We start from the raw sequence: 19730 nt of genomic DNA on the forward strand, positions 1-19730 counted from the left end.
TAGGAATGTCCTACAATACTTAGGAGCAATCCTTAGCACTTATAACACTTAAATAAGGTGTTTTACATGTCCTAGGATGTCTTAACTTTGTTAATTAGTTGTTTAAAGACTAATTTGATATATATATATATATATATATATATATATATATATATATATATATATATATATATATATATATATATATATATATATATATATATATATATGTGTGTGTGTGTGTGTGTGTTATTATATGTTAACTAGGATCATTGTGTGTGTACAAGAGTTCACTTGACACCTAGCATCCTATACATTCCGTTCATCCAAACCACTCACTACAAGTGAGTTCATACCCCCTTAATTAACCTTTTAAATGTTTTCAATGTTTTTAAATGCTTTTATGGCGGGGGATATAAGTTGATCTATTATAGTTATTATATCAATCACATGTGATTAATAACTACCAGTCTAGTGGATTTCTCACTTTTCAAACTGTGTTTTCAACAAACTACTTTTCAAACGGTTTTACAAGCTCTTTTACATACCAAATTCTTTTATCAAACACTTTTACATGTCAAATACTTTTACTTAAACTCTTTTATGCTTATTCTGTTAAATGTATATCTTTATAGATATAGTTATATAAGTAGGATTGAAAGGACTTAGAACTGATAACTCACCTTACCTCCTGTTCCTCGTTTGGTTGTGGACTTAGGGCATCGGTTATCTGTCCGAAGGTCGTTTGAATCCTAGTTATATATTATGTATATGTATATAGATATAAAGGTTCCTTATTTCATTCAGTTCAATACCTTTGGGTAGCAAGGGTATACACACATGCTCATACAGTTAGACATTATTACTAGTAAACTACAATAGGCGTAGTTTAGGAAGTTACTAATACTATTACTAGAACAATGAATCATACAATGAGTCAGTTCATACATGAGTCAATACTTGCTAGATAGAGAAAGAACACACAATACAGCTAGTACACACAGTACATTACAATACATGCTAGACAGAGAGAACACACAATACAGCTAGTACATACAGTACATTACAATACGGGCTAGACAGAGGGAGAACATACAATACAGCTAGCACATACATTACATATACATTTCTTCAGTTATGTGAGCCACGTAACGGGGCATGGCACTACCTGTCATGACCGTTCATGTATCCAGAATCTCCTTACTTGGGGAGCGTATGAGTTTGCGTATAGATCTATACTGGATTGACTATCCTACACCTTGCTGCTAGCTACAGTGGGACTTTGCAAGTCTACGGGTGCCAAACGTCATTTTCTCCGACATCTTACATTGTCGCGTACTATAGTCGGTAGCAGGCTACAGGCTGATTACATGGTACTTTAAATTACAATTGGTTTAAGGTAGTTAGTACAGCAGTAGTTACTTAATACAACACTACAGTACTATTTCATTTTACCATTGCATTCACTTGTGATCTTCACACAATATACAGTAGTGTAAAAACTATATTTTTGGTAACTGATAGTCAAATTTGGGAAAATACACGCTCTTACAAGAGACACTCACACCGTTACTAGATGCCTTGGTAGAAGGCTACTTTTAGTAGGAAACATAGGGTTTTCTAGGAGAGTTCAAACAATTGCAAACTTTTACAAACTTGTATAATTACAAACATACAAACACTTTCATACAAACACAGACATTAATATACTTATGATCTCACCACCTTTAAAGCTGATACTCTCTTTCAAAATAACTTGTATCCTCAGGTCACCAGTAGATAGGTACCGATGCAAGGTTAAGAGAAGATGGAGCTCGTTCAAGACTCATCTTTCATTTTGATTTATATTTTGGTGTCTATATAACTTGACAGAACACACTTGTATTAAAATTATATTATTAATGCAATGGATGATGTTGTTGGTTGTTTACTAGTATTCATTGTTGTGATACTGTACATGACGTCCTCCGCCCCAGAACGTTTCCGCCGTTCCTGGTTTTGGGGTGTGACAGATTGGTATCAAAGCATTGTTTATAGTGAATTGAGTATATCAACCCATAAAAGATATACAGATATAAATACAATGGGATTAAAATACTCTGACCAAGTGTTTATACTTCTAAATAATAAAATATTTAATTAAGTATACATGCCTGCATTCATACTAAAATCAGTGTCACTAGGACAGAACAAAAGTATTATGGTTGTTGGGCAGCACAAGTAGACTTAGAGACATATAGTCAAAACTAGGAAGATAAAGCCTGATCAACTATATTTTCCGAGGGTTGACTAGCATGTGCCTAAGTGTGGTTGTGAGGTTGCAACAAGTCTGAAAACTTACCAACAATACCACAATGAAAACAATAGAACAGAACATAAACCTAAAATACTATAGGAGTATTTTGTGTTACTATAAACTACTTATGTGCTAGATTCTTATATCCCTTTTATCGCGTAGATAACATGGCTAGATTCCATATCCCCGGAGACCCGTACTATCCCAACCACGGCAATGTTGGATGGCTTGGAGAAGAGCCAGAAGATGATCACCCAATCCCTTTGGATGATCACGAAGCTGAAGGCTTTTCGGATGGTTCTGACTCCGAACCAGAAGTCAACAACCTACCCCCAGCTGCTCAAGACCCAAACCTGAACCCTCGTCTAACATTTCAAGGACCCATGCCTTTGTGGGCCACAAACTTGAATAGATGGAGTCAGGAACAAGGTCAACCCATGCCCTACAATGAAGACAGAAGCTTCTACAACCTCACTGAGGGAGGTTCAGCTGACAGGGTCCTACCCATCATGGTTCGTAGGATTGCTCGGAACACCGAGCAAGGTCGAGCGACTATCGACCGATTCGTGGAGATTGACGCCAACTCTGGCGTTAACACAGTCCGCATTCACCAACTAGAGTCTGCTCATGAAAGGACTCAGGTCCGCAATGCAGTTCTATAGAGGGAACTTGCTGAAACCCAAGCTGAAGTCAGGGAACTTGGAGCTCAGCAGGCAAGGTTTAAAAGGCGTATGAGGGACATAGAACGTCTTCTGTCGGATTCAAGAACTCACTCTAGTAGTTCTCGTCGCCGATAGAGTCTCATCGACTTCTCTTTTGGATATAACCTAGTTAGTATAAAAACTCTAGTCTAATTTCCTATCTTTGTAAATCTTAGACCCGTTAGGTCTTGATTAGGTAGTAGTCTGTCAAAATTTTTCCCATCTTGGTTGATGTAAGACCTACTTCTAGGTCATTTTTCCCGAACTCATTACATCTGTAATTCCAGTATTGTTGACAGATATCTAATCTCATGGAAATTATTATCCAAATGCTATCATCTGTTAGTCCTAGATCTACATTCAATCGTGTTATTCAATTGTGCTGTTGGGCTATGGAGAGTTAGTCCATGAGTCATTCTCATCAATTTTCCTATTAAATTCTTATCAATATCTTCATCTTTCTAAACTTATAGTTGAAAGATGCCTCCACGCCGATCAACAAGACGCGATCCTCCCGCACCGACACCACCTGCTCCTCAAATCGATACGGCAGCTCTGAATGCTGCTGTAGCTGCGGCCGTGGCTACATCCATGGCCCAATATCATTCATCTGGTTCCACTGGAGGAGGAACCCCTGTTCAATCTACTCTTGGCGAAGCTCCTGTGCGCTTGAAAGAGTGCTCCTTTAAGGACTTCACCAACTGCAAGCCCAAGTCCTTCAGAGGGACTGGCAGAGTCATTGCCCTCTCGCAATGGTTCGAGAAGACTGAATCGGTTTTCGAAATCTGCTCCTGTCCAGAAGGGAGCAAGGTCAAGTTCACCGCTTGCACCTTTGAAGACAAAGCCCTGACATGGTGGAATAGCCATGTCAAATCACTATCTCTTGTAGTGGCTAATGCTATGGGCTAGGAAACTATGAAAGACCTCATGATTGAGGAGTACTGCCCGAGGGGCGAAATCCAAAAGCTAGAAGAGGAACTGTGGAGCCTAACCATGAAGGGCTCCGACATAGTCTCCTACACCGCCAGGTTCTGCGAACTGGTGGCCCTCTGTCCCAACATGGTTCACACAGAGGGAAAGAAGATCGAAAGATACATATGGGGGCTGGTGCCTCCAGTCCAGGGAAATGTTTTGGCTTCAAACCCCACTACATTCGACAGTGCCAAGCGATTGGCACAGCGGCTCATAGACCATGGGGTTCGTACCCCGGCCGCAACAACAACCCTGGCCATATCAGAACCAGTCAAAACCGCTGATTCCAAGTGGAAGATCTGGGATGACAAGAAGAAGAAGAAGGCTGCCAAGAAGCACCGGGTCTTGGCAGTTCATGCTGCGATAGCACCTGCCACTGCTGCTGCTCCGGTAAAGTAGTACGCTGGAAGTTTGCCTAAGTGCAACCAGTGCAACTTCCACCACGTTGGAGTCTGTCGCGAAATGCAGTGCTCTAACTGCAGCAGGAAGGGGCACACTGCCCGCTTCTGCAAGGCTCCAGCAGAACCAATCACCCAAGTCCCCGGCGCTGGTGTGGGCCAAGCTTGCTACGGCTGTGGCAAAGTGGGCCACTACAAAAGGGACTGCCGAAAGGCAGGAAATGTCGGTAGATTGGAAAGAGTTCTGGCCATAGGCCACGAGGAAGCGGTTGCCGACCCCACAGTGGTCACTGGTACGTTTCTCCTCGATAACTCTTATGCATGCATACTGTTTGATAGTGGAGCGGAGAGGAGTTTCGTGAACCAAAAATTTGCTCATTTACTTAAGCAATAATCACAAGCACTTAACGAACCGTTCACTATAGAAATGGCAAATGGAAAGACGGAGAGCACTAGCAGTATATTCATAGGGTGTACCTTAACACTAGATAGCCATTCATTTTCAATCGACCTCATGCCGGTCTCAATCAAAAGTTTCGACGTCATTATCGGCATGGATTGGTTGAGTCTTCATCGTGCCGACATCATGTGTTATCAAAAGGTGGTTCGCCTTAATCTGCCGTCTGACAAAACTCTAGTAGTTTATGGCGACAAACCCGACACGAACCTTCGTATCATCTCGAGCATTCAAGCTCAGAAATTCTTGCGAAAGGAATGTCGCGCATTCCTTGCTTATGTGGTCGATGTGAGCCAAGAAACGAAAGACATTAAGAACATCCCAGTGGTACGTGACTTTCCCGACATCTTTCCAGAAGAACTCCCAGGATTACCTCCGCAACGTCAGGTCGAGTTCCGAATCGACTTAGTTCCAGGGGCTACCCCAGTTGCCAAATCGCCCTATCGTCTAGCACCTGTAGAGATGCAAGAACTATCCTGTCAACTTAACGAACTGCTCAGCAAGGGCTTTATAAGACCAAGCTTCTCACCCTGGGGAGCTCCACTCTTGTTCGTCAAGAAGAAAGACGGATCGTTTCGTATGTGCATCGACTATAGGGAGCTCAACAAACTGACCGTCAAAAATCGTTATGGGTAAGAACATGGAGGTTATGGGTGGCAGAGCTTATTATCCATGAAAATGTGGAGGGTGAATCCCTGAGAGGGATGGATAAGAACATGGAGGTTATGGGTGGCAGAGCTTATTATCTCATGGATCGGATCTGGACCCCGAAACACGGTGGTTTCAGAGACTTGGTCATGAATGAGGCGCACAACACTCGTTATTCTGTCCACCCAGGTTCAGATAAGATGTATCTGGATCTTAAAAAGCTATACTGGTGGCGTAACATGAAAGCAGAGATTGCTACCTTCGTATGTAAATGCCTTACTTGCGCCAAGGTCAAGGTCGAATACCAGAAACCCTCCGGTCTTCTACAATAACCGGATATACCAGAATAGAAGTGGGAGCGGATCACTATGGATTTCATAACCAAGTTGCCCAAGACAACGGGTGGACTTGATACCATATGGGTCATTGTCGATAGATTGACCAAGTCCGCACACTTCCTGCCTATCAAGGAAACAGACAAGATGGAGAAGCTTACAAGAACTTACATTAGGGAGATTGTACGACTGCACGGTGTTCCCATATCCATTATCTCGGACAGAGATAGTAGGTTCACTTCTAGGTTCTTGCAGTCGCTACAAAGTTCCTTAGGAACTAGGATGGACATGAGTACAGCCTACCATCCACAGACTGACGGGCAGAGTGAGAGGACTATCCAAACCTTGGAAGATATGTTGCGAGCCTGTGTGATCGACTTTGGGAAAGCATGGGATACTCATTTACCCCTTGTCGAAGTTTGTATTTAGGGTCTTCGAACATTTTTGTAATGTATTTTACTAGGGCATAATATTTGAAGCTTCATGTTTAGTCCTTAGTATATTTTTTGTACGCTTTTCTCTTCTATAAATAGGAGTGGTTACTAGTGTCTTAGTAACGAAGTCTTTACAGAATATTCATTGTACTCTGTAAAATTTGCAAAAGCGTAATAGAGCCAAACAGATCATATTTACATCGGTGTTCAAATCTTTCAATTCTACTTTGAATTTACACTCTAATTCGTTCAATACTTGATTCATTGTCTCATCAATTGGTATCAGAGCAGGAATCATATCTCTGATCTGATTTTCACTTTGTTCAAAAGATTTTTGAGTCAACTTTTTGATTCAAAAGTTTCCGCACATTTTGAAAGTGAAAAATTCTTTAGATCTAAGTCTGTGATTCGATTCTGCACTTAATTCATTTAATCGAGTGTTCTAAGAGTGATGGTGATTTGAATCATACAGTTTGTTGTCAAATTCTCAAAGTTTTTTCAAAAATTCTCAAGGATCTATTCCGTACAACAATGGCGTCATTCAATCTGAATTCCATGACTTCATTTTCTCATCTTCTAGGATCATCCACCAAAATTCCTATGCTCATCCCTGAGTATTACGATCAGTGGGTTGATCATATGCATGATTATCTCAATGGATTGGATGAAGAACTGTGGAATTGCATTTCTGGCAATCTCAATCCACCATCGAATGTTCAACTAATTGGTTCTTCCTCTGGAAACTCTGAAGTTGAAAATCAATCTGATCGTCTGAAAAAGCTGGAGAAAAGGTGTGTAAGAGAGCTAAGAGGAGCTTTGCCTCCAGTTGTTTACAACTACGTGAGGAGTTGTACAACTGCAAAGGAAATCTGGAACAATCTCAAGGAAAAATTTCAAGGAAGTGAGAAGACGAAAGTTAATTCTGTGAAGCAATGTTTAGTGGAGCTGAAGGACTTCAGACAGAAAGATGGTGAAACAATTGAAGTTTATTACGATCGTCTTAATGAATTGATATATCGATGCAATCGATATGGTATCACCAGATCAGCCATGTAATTCAATCTGATATTTGTTATGGGACTTCGAAAGGAATGGCGTAGTGTGAGCATGATGGTGAAGAATCAACAGAGCTTTGATACGTCAACATTGAATGAGTTGTACAACCAACTTAAGACTCATGAAAGCGAAGTGAACGAAATAGCTGAAGAATCGAAGGCTATGTTGGGAGGTCCACTAGCTTTGGTTTCGAAGATCTCTGAAAAAGATGCTGAGAAAGATGCTTCGGATGAAGATGAAGGGTTCATCATGAACTCAGATGATGAGGCAGTTTCCTTTTATTCAAATAGTCGTGTGAAAAAGTTCTTCAAAAAGCCTTTCAATCCGAAGGCAAAGTCGTCTGAGACAAAAGGGAACTTTCTGAGTAAAAGTGCTGGGGAAGAGAAAAAGAAAGATGAGATGAAAGATTCGAAGCCTGTTGAGGGAAAGTCTGAGAAGAAGCTAAAGGGAGATGCTGAGATTGATTGTCATTATTGCAATGGTGCTAATCACCTTGCTAATGACTGTATGCTTCGAAAGAAGGATGAGAGAAAGAATAAGGTCAAGGATGAGGCATACTATGCTGAAAAGTTGGAGGAGGTTCGTGCGAAAGCCAAGAATTTGTCTCTGGTTGCAAAGGGTGCGAATGAGGATGAAGATGGTACTTATCAAATCTGGTCATCTGGATCAGATGATGAGGAAATGCGAAATCCAACCCATGGAGCTATGTTTGCAAAAATGGAGGAAGAATCAGAGGAGGAAACATACGAAGTGCATGGAAGATGCTTCGTATCAAAAGCTGCTGACAAATCAACAATGACCACAAAGGTACGAAACATTCTTGAATCTTTTAATATTCCAGTACATGCTTATAATTCTGAATTAGTATCTTTTGATGAAACTGTTACTTATTTTGATTCGATTGTGGTATCTGCTAGCAATGAGGCTAAGAACCTGTCAATGCAATTGCTAGAGACACAGAAGAAATTAGATTCGAAAATCACTAAGATAGATTGTCTAGAACTTCAAATAACGAATATTATGGTTGATAGGGACAATTTATCTAGTGATAATAAACTGTTGTTAGCACAAAGAAACATTTACTGTAATGCTGCTAAAAGATTATATGGGAAAATAACTGAACTTCATCATTCATGCGAAATCAGTAAAGAACAACATAGAAAATTGCTGTCATTTTCTAAAGGGAAAGAAAAAGTTAAGGATTTGATAGTTGAGAAAGAAACTGATATTCCCTCAACTTCGAAAGTTAGTGAAATGAACTTCGTGGATCTCAAAGATTACCAAACTGATGATAGTGATGATGAAGATGTAGAGAAAGTTTCGAAAGAAAAGAAATCTTCAAAGAAAGAGGTAATTCCACGAATAGTTGTTGACCAAGTGTATGGTGATACACAAAAGTTCGAAAAAGTGATGAATGAAAAAGGTGAACATTATCTTGAAACAAACACGGTGGTTTTTCCAAATTTCAAATGCACAGATGATGTCATTTTTCCAAATCAAGTTTTCGTAACTACCGGAAATGTTGAGAATATCAAACTAGAGTTCAAGAAGATGGTTGAGGAGGATAATTCAAAAACAACTGAGGAAGGTTTTTTCGCAAATCAAAACACAGTTGAAAACAACTTAACAAAGAATTCATATATTTTTCAACAACAAAAACCACAAAAACAATGGGTTGAAAAATCAAAAGTTGAAAAAGAGAAAGTAATTCGTGTTGAAAAGGAAAATGAAAAGGTTGTCAAATTAAACTCTAAGGAATTTAAAGATCAAATTGACAAATTTTCGAAGGAAAACAACATTTCAAAAATACAAGCACGAAAGAAAATATTTTGGCAAAATATTGAGTCTCAAAAGATGTCTGAATCACAATCCATCCAAAAGATTTTCAACGTTAAAAATGATTCTTTTTCAAAAACTCAACAATCATCTCAATCAAATCAAACAAGGTCTAAAGTACATAAGCAAACAAAGTTTTCGAAAGTTTCTGAAACTAACAAAACAAGAGATTTTTCAGAAAGATCCAATTCAAATCAAAAAGTTTTTCAACGTCAACATTTTAAATCAAAAATTGATACATCCTATGCTTACTCTTATGTTACCAAACCCAAAGTTGATTTTGTACATCAAAAGCCAAACTTTCCTAATTACACAAAGAAAGAAACTATGAGGACGTCACGGGAAAAAGGAATGACTTCAAGGAAGAACATTGATCATTGGCTTGACGGAAGAGGAAAAATGTATCAGTCAAATAAATATTCAAAAGAGCAAATTCATGAAGCATACAAAAAGTATGTCAATACTTCTTCGAATGGCAGCTCATCATCTAAGGATTCGAATATCTCAGTCAAAACATGGAGACCTGTCACAAAAGCGAAGACTGTTCAATCACAAACTCAAGATGCAAAGGGAAAAGTCAGTGAACATTCGAAACTATCAAACACTTATGTTTCAGTTCCTTTAGATGATGAAGTGAACTTAATTGATAGTCTCAAAACCAAAGTTTGTGATTGGGTTAAAAGTTCTTCATTTCATTCGAAATTGAAATCTAATTTCCAAGGACCCAAAAAGCCTTGGGTACCTAAAATTTTTCATTGATTGCAGGTATTGTGTGACGAGCAATATGATAAAAAATGGTACATTGATAGTGGTTACTCTCGTCACATGACTGGAAAGAAGGAGAATTTAAGAGATTTTCGAAGTCTCAAAAATGTTGGAGTAGTAAAGTTTGGGAACAATCAAAAGTGTCAAATCATGGGATATGGAAAAATCACAAATGGACAATTCACAGTGAATCGTGTTGCATATGTTAAAGGTCTTCAACATAACTTGATTAGTGTTTCTCAACTTGTTGTGGGCACTGACAATCAAGTTCTTTTCAATGAAGAAGGAAGTGTTATTTCGAATGTTAACACAAACGAAATATTACTGAAATCTAAAAGGAAAGGTGACATGTTCACTTTGGACATCAATCCAATTGTAGGCAAACCATCAGTATGTCTTCTTTCGAAAGCTACATCTGATTTAAGCTGGTTATGGCATCGAAGACTTTCACATCTCAACTTTCGAAACATAAATCAACTTGTGGTACAAGATCTGGTAAGAGGTTTACCTGTACTTAAATTTGACAATGATTCTTTATGTGCAGCTTGTGAAGTTGGCAAGCAACATAAACAAGGTCATCCAATCACAATTGATTCGAAAATTGTTGCACCTCTTGAGTTGATACATATTGATTTGTGTGGTCCTTCGACTGTTTCAACTCTCAACAATAAACGGTACATTTTAGTTATTGTTGACGATTTTTCCAGATTTACGTGGGTTTATTTTCTCAGGCTCAAATCCGAAGTTGCACAAATTATGATTGGCTTTATCAAAAAGATGGAAACCACGTTGAAGAAGACTGTTAGAAAAATCAAGAGTGATCATGGAACTGAATTTAAGAACAAAGTTCTTGATTGATTTTTGGTGGACAAAGGAATTTCGCATAATTTTTCATCTCCATATACACCACAACAAAATGGTGTTGTAGAACGAAGGAATCGCTCATTATGCGAAGCAGCAAGAACCATGTTGGCATATGCGAATTTACCTCAATATCTATGGGCTGAAGCTGTTTCAACTGCATGTTTTACTCAAAACAGATCGTTCATTCATCGTCGATTTAATATTACACCATACGAAATTCTGAATAATCGTAAACCTAATGTGAAGTTTTTTCATGTTTTCGGATGTAGGTGTTTTATTATGAATCTCAAGGATCATCTTTCGAAGTTTCAAGCAAAAGCTGATGAAGGAATTTTTCTTGGATATTCGCACAATTCAGTGGCATATCGAGTGTTAAATAAGCGAACACGAAAAGTGGAAGAAACGTTCAATCTCACATTCGATGATTATTATGTTAAATCAAATGAGCATAGATTTACGAATCATCCAATTTTACAAGAAACACAAGTTGAAACTAAATCTATACAAATGGATGATACTGATTATGATTTGATTTTTGGAATTTCAGATCATGGAGTTGATGCTGAAGTTCATGCTCCTGATAATCACATACCAGAATTTTCAAAACTTACTGATGATTCACCATCGACTCCTCAAGAAGGCGAAACTATGAGTGATAGTCCACTGGAGGGGGAGCAGTTGGATTCGAATACTTTAGATGATGAAGAGCATTCTTTCGAGGGGGAGAAAGAACAATTGAATGTTGAAATTGAGGGGGAGCATGTTGTTGAGGGGGAGCATAATGTTGATGATGCTTGTTCGAATGCAGGCTCAGAAAATGATGAAATATACGAAGATGCCCCTTTGGAATTTGATCCAGCATATCCACCCATGGAAAAATGGACAAGAGACCATCCGAAGGATCATGTTATTGGGAATCCACAAGAGGGAGTTCTGACAAGAGCTCAAATTCGTGCAAAGAATGAGGTATTGAATACTCATCAAGAATTTTGCATGTTTAATGTTTTCATCTCTAAAATTGAACCAAAAACAATTAATAATGCAATGGAACACTCAGATTGGGTTGTTTCAATGCAATCGGAGTTGTCTGAATTTGAACGAAACAAGGTTTGGAGATTAATTCCTAAACCTGAAAATGTTTCGATTGTCGGGTTAAAATGGATTTTTAAAAATAAAACCGACAAAGATGGAAACATTATTCGAAATAAAGCCAGACTTGTTGTAAAAGGATATTCACAACAAGAAGGAATCGACTATGAAGAAACTTTTGCCCTCGTCGCAAGACTCGAGGCGGTTCGAATATTTTTGGCTTATGCAGCTCACAAAGATTTTGATGTTTATCAAATGGACGTGAAATGTGAATTTCTCAATGGAGAGCTTGAAGAAACAGTTTATGTGGAACAACCCCCAGGTTTTATTAACGAAGAATATCCTAATCATATTTATATTTTAGATAAGGCAGTTTATGGTCTGAAACAAGCACCAAGAGCATGGTATGCAACACTTACATCATTTTTGAAACAATCTAAATTTAAACAAGGATCAGTTGATCCCACATTATTTCGAAAGAAAGTGGGGAATCATCTAATGCTTGTTCAAATTTATGTTGATGATATTATTTTTCGCTCGACTGACCCTGCTTTGTTTAGAGAATTCGAAGAATTGATGAAAAGCAAATTTGAAATGAGCATGATGGGAAAAATCAATAATTTCCTTGGATTGAATATTCGTCAAAACAGAGAAGGGATTTTCATTAATCAGGAAAAATATACGAAAAATCTGTTAGAAAAGTTTGGATTGACGAATAGCACAAAGCTTCGTGTACCAATGGCAACAGGCATAAAGCTAACACCATCGTTGGACAAACCTGCTGTTGATATAACGTTGTATAGGAGCATGATTGGTTCATTACTTTATCTAACAGCAAGTATACTTGATATCATGTTTTCTGTGTGTAATTGTGCTAGGTATCAGTCTAATCCAGCGAACCACATCTTACTGTAGTGAAGAATATTTTTCGTTACCTTAAAGGCACGATTTCGTTAGGATTGTGGTATCCTTCGAAAACTGGATTCTTCGTTCAAGCATACTCAGATGCAGACTTGGGTGGTTGTAATCTTGATCGAAAAAGCACAAGTGCAGGATGTCAATTTCTTGATGGCAAATTAGTTAGCTGGCAGTCGAAAAAGCAAACGTGTGTGTCAATTTCCACAGCTGAAGCAAAACATGTGGCTGCTGCTGCTTGCACTTCGCAAATAATATGGATCCAAAGTCAATTGCGTGATTATGCAATTAATATGAAAAAGATTCCATTATATTGTGATTCTCAAACTGCAATAAGAATTTGTCATAATCCTATGCAGCATTCGAAGACTAAACACATAGCTCTTCGTTATCATTTCATTAAAGATCACGTGGAGGATGGAAACATTGAAGTACATTTCGTGAAAACAACTGATCAGTTAGCTGATATATTCACGAAAGCTTTGGATGAAAAATCTCTAATGCGAATAATAGAAGGTCTTGGAATGATCGATGGCAATTCTGTTCCATGGGAAAAAGAAGAATGATAGGCGAAAAAGAATGAATCAGAGGCGCTGAATAAAAGATAACACAAAGTCATTCAGCATTAAGAGGTTACTGTTCATGGTCAACGCTTCGACCGCTTCGAATTCGCATGATTGTCACTTATTTTCAGTGTTGAGTTAGTGGTTACTGTTCATAGTCAACGCTTCGACCGCTTCGAATTCGCATGATTGTCACTTATTTTCAGCGTTGAGTTAATGGTTACTGTTCATAGTCAACGCTTCGAACGCTTCGAATTCGTACATTTGTCACTCTTCAAGGAATGCCAAATATTCGTCTGTTTGCAACAAATTCAAAAAGATTTTCTTTTGTTTTGTCTTTAAATTTTAGAAAAATCAAAAATTCAAAAAGATTTTCTTTTGTTTTGTCCTTAAATTTTTGAAAAATCAAAAATCCAAAAAGATTTTCGTTTGTTCGGTCTTTATTTTAGAAAAAAAAATTCAAAACAACAAAAATATTTTTATTTTTAGACTTTTGTTGCAGATTATGATGATGATTCAGAGAGGACAATACAGGCAGTTTTAGGGCCAGGTAAAAATTTTCGTATGAATTGATATGTTTCTCATTATTCGAATTAGTTAGGTTGTCCCTAGAAGCATGCTGTTGCATGTCGTCCAAAGCCTCCATGACTCAATGTGTGTGTACGAAAGCCTTAATGAAATGTTTCGTACGAAAATTTCTTCCCAATCAGGCTTATATTCACATTAGTTTCTGAGCTACCTTACTCTTCTCACAATGAGTTAAGAGTTTCCTGTTTGGTCCAAAACATAACAGAGGTACTTTTCGTGTCTTACACCAATCTTTTTCATCCAAAACATTCTTACACGATCACACACAAAGACGTATATCCGAGAGGTCTCTGATCAAATCCATCGAGACTTAGATATATAAAAACTCTGTGTTTATGATCTGACATCATGAGTCCGTAATGGAAGTGAAACCCAAGAATCTTACAAATTAAGGAATTGACGGGGAACATTGTTCCAGATATATACGAAACTTTTGTTTCTGTACCAATGTTTGAAACTCCAAATCATATTCATTTCGAATGAGTGGTCTTGATCAAGCATTCGAAACCCACGTTGTTTGTTACCCAACAAGATCCAGTATACAAATTTTTTATGAATATGATTTCCGTGTGAGTTTCATTCGAATGTCCTAGTCATGTTAAAATTTTTCAAAGCCGACTTGTCACTGACTACACTGGTCATACAAGTAATTTCTGTTACACTTTATCACCTTATGTTTAGGTTGACATGTAACGAAATTTTGAACCTACCCACGAAGCATTCTTAAAAGAAGCCCTTTGATACTTATCAAAAAGTATTCGATTGTAATTCACGGGAACATACACAAGCTGTTGATCATCTCTCTTGATGATTAACGAAGCAACCTTTGCCCGGGGTTTAACTACCTTCGTGTAAAATTAAATTTTTGACATCATAAAATTCAAAAAAAAAAAAAAAAAAAAAAATTTGTTGTTTCTTGTCTAAACTTTCTTTGGCACACTACACACACGAAATCCTTGAGGTTCTGAGTAATACCAACTCAGGCTGATGATTTCGAACATCTGGCAAATGACTTCGCTTTTTATCCCAAAAGTGAAAGAGCCTTGCCTCCATTCGAAGGGTTCTAAAGGGTACAATTCTATTAAGGGGATAATGACAGGCTGTGTATACGTGACGTATGGTATTCTGCCCGGTTTTCTAGGTGATGTGACAGACACTTTTTGACGCATGGCTACCTTTCCGCTGTACAGGTCCGATTTTCAAGGTGCCACGTCGGATCTCATTAAATGCATCCCGCTTCAAATTCAAATCATTTAGGGTTACATATAAAAGGGGGTTCAAGAGTACTTTATACGTTTATGCGATCAAAACTCAAAACTTCCCAAATTCTCTGTTCTTCATCTTTTTCAAACCCTAACAATGGCGACTACTGCTCATGTCGATCCTTCTACTGAAGATACTTCTTCTGCACCAGTTATGAAGATTCAATCTACCAATTATTATGTGGATGGTGAACTTTCTCAATGTCCAGAAGAATTCAAGATGCTTATTGTTTCTTTAAAACACTCTGTTTTATCCAAAGCAATGTTCAATTCCTTTTCTGTTCCGGTATCCTGGCTTTCTCAAGCAGGATCTACTGCCACATACAACAAAGCCTCTGATTCGATTACTTTTCACCTAATCAATGACAAAAAGGTTAGGCTTTCCAAGAAACTGTTTTGTCAGATTCTTGACATTCCAAATACACCTCTTTTTGTTGAATTTCAATTCTCCAAAATAATTCATATGTTTAATGAAATGGGATATCAGCCCCCATTGTCAAAGATAAGTGACTTTAAGAAGTCTGGTCTTCCAAAAGTAAGGAATTTTTTGTTTGGGATATTTTTGCGTTGTTTAACCGGAAGAACAGTTGGATTAGATAAAGGAAGGATGGAGGTTTATGCCATGGTGGCTGGTTTATATTATGATCTTCCAGTAGACTACTCTACACAGCTATGGAAGGAACTCCAAAAAGGAGTAGAACATACGAATGTTGTTCATGGCATTTCGTGTGCTAGGTACTGGAGTCTAATTCTGCAACATTTTTACAACAAGGAAGGCATCTTGGTTTCAAATGAAGAAGAGAAGGTTACTTTTCAATCTTATCACTTTCCGAAGGAAGTTGTTGACAATGATGATGAATTTCTAAACGTTGCTCGGATTCCAGACGCGATGCTTAAAAGGGTGGATCCTACGAATCCTGTTTTGATTGCATATCTGAAAACATTCGATTCTTCTATTCCTACGGGAATTTTGTTGCCATGCGACGAAAAGAAGACCAAAAAGTCAAAGAAAGCGATTCATCATATCTGAAAACATTCGATTCTTCTATTCCTATGAATTTCGATTCTTCATATTTACATTGGTGTTCAGATCATATTCATTCGTGTGTTTAGGAAAAAATTTAGGAAGATGATTTTCATACGAAGAGGAGAGAGAAGGAAAATCTTCGTATGTTTGGGTGAAAAATTTTCGTGTGTTTGGTTCCTGAGATTTTCGTACGAAGCGTTCATAAGAAACGTACCAAGCGATCATGTGAATTGATGAAAAAGAAAGACGAATTTTCGAAAATGGTCCTTGAAAATTCGCATGTTTGTCACCTGAAAATTTCGTACGTTGGGTTGCAAAAGTTCGTATGTTGGGAAGCAAAACTAAAAGTTTCGCATGTAGTCCCTCAAGATTTGACTGTTTAACAAAGGGAAAAAGCAAGGCTTCGAATGTTTGTTCAAGTCTTCGAATATTTTGATCAAAAAGTAAAATTTTCGAATTCAGCCCTTAAACTTTCGAACATTTGGCAATCTCCACAAATAATTGAAGTTTCGAATGTTGGACACTTTTCACCCAAATTCGAAAATTTTTGAAGTTTCGAATGTTCAACACTTTTCACCCAAATTCGAAAATTTTTGAAGTTTCGAATGTTTGACCCTTTTCACCCAAATTCGAATATTTTCTGAAATTTCGAATATTTTGGGGATTCTTCGTATGTGCAAATGGCAGAATTTTCGAAAATAGTCCCTGAGGCTTCAAATGTTTGGCGGTTCATACACAAATTCGAAAAAGGACTGTTTTTGCTGAAAATTGAAGAAAATACATTTCAGGCCCCTGCAGTTTGTGCAAATTGACGCTTTCTACCCAGCTTTGGAAAAGGGGGAGAGTTTTGCATATTTTGCTGTTTTGGGCGCACCGGGTCACTGCAGAATTTTGAAATTGACAATTTCTACCCATTTTTGAGAAATTTTGTCAAAGGCGATCCGTGAACGAAGCTAAAAATTCAATATTTTTTGGATTTTCCGGATTGAAACACATACTTTATGCCACATGTTAAGGGGAGTTTTGACACGAAAAATTCCGAATAGAGCACGTTCTTTTTCCTTGGGAGTTTTATAATCAATTTTCGATTATAAAAAGGGGGAGAAGTTTTATATGGAAATTCGAACTTGAATTTTTCGTATTACGCGGATTTGAAGACCGAAGTGATCTTGATTTTTGAAGCTTACGAGATGATGCAATTGGAAGTTCGAAATGATTTATTTTTGAAATGGGTTTGGTATTATTGAAGATTTTTTGGGATATGTTTTAGCGCAACTTTTGGGTGATTATTTGGAGTTAATCATTCGTTGCTGCTCAGTTTGTATGGTTTTATATCCTAGAGCCCAAATTGAAGAATCATGGAAGAATTGAAGATTGAAGTTCATTTCGACATGTGTCACGCTTGAGGCTCGAACCGCGTAGTTGCTCGACTTTGGAAGATTTGAAGTGGGTCATCCATTCCTAACTTTGAGGGGGAGAATGTTGGGGTGCAAAGTTCTTCATGTATGAATTTGTAATGGTTTGACTCATGTAGACCCACTTGCATGTGGTGCATTAGCCTTTAGATACATGTGTTAGTGAGAGTAAGAGAGAGACATGTAAACACCTCTATAAATAGTGGGTTCATACCACATGTAGAGGTGTGCTTGAGAGATGTAAAAGTGAGTGTGTGAGTGTGTGTTATTTATGTAGATGTAGATCTATGTCCCTTTTTGTAACACAATACATATTCAATACATCTCTTGAACACCCAAATCACCATGTTCATTGTGCAAACTTTAATTCCGCATGCCAAACCATGTTCTTTGTCACTACAAAGGGACGAGTTCCTGAAAGCACTCTCACAGGTCCGGAGATCATTCGGGAAACGACAGAGAAGATCGTTCAAATTCGTCAACGATTGAAAGCCTCTAGAGACCGACAGAAAAGCTACGCTGATAAACGAAGGAAACCATTGGAGTTCCAGGTGGGCGACCGTGTTCTATTGAAGGTCTCACCCTGGAAAGGCTTGATACGCTTTGGAAAGCGTGGAAAGCTAAATCCAAGATACATAGGGCCTTTCGAGATTCTTGCCAGAATCGGCCCTGTAGCTTACAAACTTAACTTACCGCACGAACTCAGTAACGTACATTCTACTTTCCACATCTCGAACTTGAAAAAGTTTCTGTCTGACGAGACTCTTGTAATCCCACTCGACGAGATCGAGATCAACGAGAGCCTCAACTTCGTGGAAGAACCTGTAGAGATCATGGACCGGGAGGTCAAGCAAACGAAACAAAGCCGCATCCCGATAGTGAAGGTTCGCTGGAATGCCAAGCGAGGACCTGAATTCACTTGGGAGCGAGAGGATCAGATGAAACTGAAATATCCTCGTCTTTTTACTTAGTTATTTGTAACTACTTATTTGTTTAAACTCTAATTTTGGGACGAAATTCCTTCTAACGGGGGTATGATGTGACAACCCGAAATTTCTATTCTGTACAACCATTCACTTCAATAGAAGTCAGAACAATTTCTGCTAATTTTCAAGCTTTTTGGAATAAGTTTGAGTGTTTTAAAGTTAGTACTTCGGGAGATATCAGGAGGGAGGATGCCATAGGGTTTATTGTGCAACAATAATGTCCCAAAACTCCAAGAGTTTGGAGTTTACGGCCTAAACAAAGGTGTTTACGGCGTAAACCCTAAAGGGGGGGGGTATCAATATGACACTTAGTCATTATTTACCACTTTTTCACATCTTCAAGATCCAAACTCAAATTCTCTCAAGTATCATCCAACTTTTCTTCTTGATCTTCAACTTTGTAAGTGTTTCTATCCCTAAAAAGTTGATATCTACCTTATCTAGTGATCTTACATGATTCCATCCGAAATGTGTAGATCTTCAAGTTTCACTAAGAACACCAAGAACACACACTAGTGTTCTTGGACTTTTAGAACCTTTTCAAGCTTCTACCTAGTATGTACTTCTATCCTAGTGTATTATAAGACTTGTTACACTTCTAATCATCAAGAAAACACCCAAGAAACACAAGATCAAAGGGTTTTACGGTCCAAGATGTTCTTCGACCGTAAACCCTAAAAAGGGTGCCAAAGTGTGCCCTAGTCCTTACCAAGCCTTGGAAACTAGCCTAGACCCCTTCCTTGATGTGCTTAGTACTTGAAAACATCAAAAGACCATAAACCATTTGGGTTTACGGCCGTAAACCCAAAGAAAAATGGTCCAAGGACCGTAAACTCCACAAAGGAGTGAAATGGTGCCCTAATCTCTTCCTAAGGCTTAAACATGAAGTAGGAATGCTTCTTATGACCTTTAGAGCTTCAAATAGCAAAATGGTATGAGTACCATGAGTTTACGGCCGTAAACTCATGGGTTTACGACCGTAAACTCAAAGGGTGATGGTCACTAAACCGTAAACTCCAAGGAAGTTTACCCTTGAACCCTAAACTCAATAGCAATGTCCTACAATACTTAGGAGCAATCCTTAGCACTTATAACACTTAAATAAGGTGTTTTACATGTCCTAGGATGTCTTAACTTTGTTAAT

Source organism: Lactuca virosa, chromosome 8 (genome assembly GCF_052849685.1).
Source record: "Lactuca virosa cultivar CGN04683 chromosome 8, Lactuca_virosa_CGN04683_v6, whole genome shotgun sequence".
Classification (NCBI taxonomy): Eukaryota; Viridiplantae; Streptophyta; class Magnoliopsida; order Asterales; family Asteraceae; genus Lactuca; species Lactuca virosa.